We start from the raw sequence: 3,784 nt of genomic DNA, 5'->3' as shown, positions 1-3,784 counted from the left end.
TCAACGGTGGAATTTCTACACACCATAGATTAAGGGTGTGGATTTCTGCTGTACCTTGAGTTTCAATGTAATTACTACTATTTTCTATTCAATTCAGCTTATTCTTGTTCTAAGATATTCGTTGCACTTCAACATGATGAATGTGATGATCCGTGACACTCATCATCATTCTCACTTATGAATGCGTGACTTACAACCACTTCTGTTCTACCTTAGACCGAGCATGTATCTCTTGGATTCCTTAATTAGAATCTTCGTGGTATAAGCTAGAACCATTTGGCGGCCATTCTTGAGAATCCGAAAAGTCTAAACCTTGTCTGTGGTATTCCGAGTAGGATTCAGAAATTGAATGATTGTGACGAGCTTCAAACTCGCAATTGTTGGGCGTGGTGACAGATGCAAAAGAATTAATGGATTCTATTCCGACATGATCAAGAACCGACAGATGATTAGCCGTGTTGTGACAAGAGCATTTGGACCTTTTTCACTGAGAGAATGGAAAGTAGCCATTGACAACGGTGATGCCCTACATACAGCTTGCCATGGAAAGGAGTAAGAAGGATTGGATGAAGGCAGTAGGAAAACAGAGATTCAGAAAGAACACAGCATCTCCATACACTTATCTGAAATTTCTACCAATGAATTACATAAGTATCTCTATCTTTATTTTATGCTTTATTTATCTTTTTATTTTCGAAAACTCCATAACCATTTATAATCTGCCTAACTAAGATTTACAAGATGACCCTAGCTTGCTTCATACCAACAATCTCCGTGGGATCGACCCTTACTCACGTAAGGTATTACTTGGACGACCCAATGCACTTGCTGGTTAGTTGTGCGGAGTTGTGACAAAGTGTGATTCACGTTTGAGAGTGCTACCAAGTTTTTGGCGCCATTGTTGATGATCACAATTTCGTGCACCAAGTTTTTGGCGCCGTTGCCGGGATTGTTCGAGTTTGGACAACTGACGGTTCATCTTGTTGCTCAGATTAGGTAATTTTCTTTTCAAAAATTTTTCAAAAATCTTCCAGAAAAATTTTTCTTTATTTTCGTTTTTCAAAAAAAATAAATAATAATTTTCGAGAAATCCAAAAAAATTTATAAAATCATAAAAATAAAAAAATATTTTGTGTTTCTTGTTTGAGTCTAGAGTCAAATTTTAAGTTTGGTGTCAATTACATGTTTTTAAAATTTATGCATTCTTTTTTTCGAAAATTCAAGCATGTGTTCTTCATGATCTTCAAGTTGTTCTTGATAAGTCTTCTTGTTTGATCTTTAAATTTTCTTGTTTTGTGTCTTTTGTTGTTTTTCATATGCATTTTTGTATTCATAGTGTCTAAGCATTGAAGATTTCTAAGTTTGGTGTCTTGCATGTTTTTCTTTTCTTGAAAATTTTTCAAAAATAAGTCTTGATGTTCATCTTGATCTTCAAAGTGTTCTTGGTGTTCATCTTGACATTCATAGTGTTCTTGCATGCATCATGTGTTTTGATTCATAATTTTCATGTTGTGAGTCATTTTTGTTGTTTTTCTCTCTCCTCATTAAAATTCAAAAATAAAAAATCTATCTTTTTCTTATTTTACTCAAAAATTCGAAAATTTGAGTTGACTTAGTCAAAATTTTTTTAAAACTTAGCTATTTCTTATAAGTCAAGTCAAATTTTCAATTTTAAAAAATCTTATCTTTTCAAAATCTTTTTCAAAAATCAAATCTTTTTCATTTTTTCTATTATTTTCAAAAAATTTTAAAATTTATTTTCAAAATCTTTTTCTTATCTTTATTTCAAAATTTCGAAAACTTTACTAACAATTAATGTGATTGATTTAAAAATTTGAAGTCTGTTACTTTCTTGTTAAGAAAGGTTCAATCTTTAAATTCTAGAGTCATATCTTTTAGTTTCTTGTTAGTCAAGTAGTCAATTTTAATTTTAAAAATCAAATCTTTTCCAAAATATCTTTTTCAATCGTATCTTTTCAAAATATCTTTCAAATCATATCTTTTTCAAAATTGATTTCAAAAGTCTTTCCTAACTTCTTATCTTTTAAAAATTGATTTTTAAATCTTTTTTAACTAACTAATTGACTTTTTGTTTGTTTCTTATCTTTTTCAAAACCACCTAACTAATTTTATCTCTCTAATTTTCGAAAACTCCTCTCCCTTTTTCAAATATTCTTTTTAATTAACTAATTGTTTCAAATTTTAATTTTAATTTTATTTCTTCCTTTAATTTTCGAAAATCACTAACCCTTTTTCAAAATTAATTTTCGAAAACTCCTCTCTCTCATCTTCTTCTATCTATTTATTTATCTACTAACACCTCTCTTCTACTCAAGAATTCGAACTCACTCTTCCCCCTTGTGTTTGGATTCTTACCTTTTCACTTCTTCTATTCCTTTCTTCTTCTACTAACATAAAGGAATCTTTTTACTGTGGTAAAGAGGATCCCTATTATTATTTTCTGTTCCCTTCTTTTTCATATGAGTAGGAGCAAGGACAAGAATATTCTTGTTGAAGCAGATCCTGAACATGAAAGGACTCTGAAGAGAAAACTAAGAGAAGCTAAATTACAACAATCCAGAGACAACCTTACAGAAATTTTCGAAAAGGAAGAGGAGATGGCAGCCGAAAATAATAATGCAAGGAGGATGCTTGGTGATTATACTACACCCACTTCCAAATTTGATGGAAGAAGCATCTCAATCCCTGCCATTGGAGGAAACAATTTTGAGCTGAAACCTCAACTAGTTGCTCTAATGCAACAGAACTGCAAGTTCCATGGACTTCCATCAGAAGATCCCTATCAGTTTTTAACTAAATTCTTGCATATCTGTGAGACTGTTAAGACTAATGGAGTAGATCCTGAAGTCTACAGGCTCATGCTTTTCCCTTTTGTTGTAAGAGACAGAGCTAGAACATGGTTGGACTCACAACCTAAAGATAGACTGGACTCTTGGGATAAGTTAGTCACGGCCTTCTTGGCTAAGTTCTTTCCTCCTCAAAAGCTGAACAAGCTTAGAGTGGATGTTCAGACCTTCAAACAGAAAGATGGTGAAACCCTCTATAAAGCTTGGGAAAGATACAAGCAGATGACCAAAAGGTGTCCTTCTGACATGCTTTCAGAGTGGACCATTTTGGATATATTCTATTATGGTCTATCTGAGTTCTCTAAGATGTCACTGGACTATTCTGTAGGTGGATCCATTCACCTAAAGAAAACACCTGCAGAAGCTCAAGAACTTATTGACATGGTTACAAATAACCAATTCATGTATACTTCTGAGAGGAATCCTGTGAATAATGGGATGCCTCGGAGGAAGAGAGTTCTTGAGATTGATGCTCTGAATGCCATATTGGCTCAGAACAAAATGTTGACTCAGCAAGTCAACATGATTTCTCAAAGTTTGAATGGATGACAAAATGCATCCAACAGTACTAAAGAGGCATCTTCTGAAGAAGAAGCCTATGATCCTGAGAACCCTGCAATGGCAGAGATAAATTACATGGGTGAACCTTATGGAAACACCTATAATTCCTCATGGAGAAATCATCCAAATTTCTCATGGAAGGATCAACAGAAGCCTCAACAAGGCTTTAACAATGGTGGAAGAAACAGGCTCAGCAATAGCAAGCCTTTTCCATCATCTTCTCAGCAACAGACAGAGAATTCTGAGCAGAGCTCCTCTAGCTTAGCAAATATAGTCTCTGATTTGTCTAAGGCCACTTTAAGTTTCATGAGTGAAACAAGGTCATCCATCAGAAATTTGGAGGAACAAGTGGGCCA

The 3,784-nt window shown here is 33.7% G+C and overlaps 1 non-coding gene across 1 annotated transcript; it reads right to left on the bottom strand.

The window, feature by feature from the left end:
* Positions 1–3,011: 3,011 nt before the first annotated feature.
* Positions 3,012–3,119, bottom strand: LOC112798521 (small nucleolar RNA R71). Its single transcript, XR_003200131.1, has one exon. It is a non-coding gene; the product is annotated as a small nucleolar RNA R71 (small nucleolar RNA).
* Between the last annotated feature and the right edge of the window lie 665 nt (positions 3,120–3,784).

This window comes from Arachis hypogaea, chromosome 4 (genome assembly GCF_003086295.3).
Source record: "Arachis hypogaea cultivar Tifrunner chromosome 4, arahy.Tifrunner.gnm2.J5K5, whole genome shotgun sequence".
Taxonomy (NCBI): Eukaryota; Viridiplantae; Streptophyta; class Magnoliopsida; order Fabales; family Fabaceae; genus Arachis; species Arachis hypogaea.
This window is presented reverse-complemented; position numbering and strand designations above follow the sequence as displayed.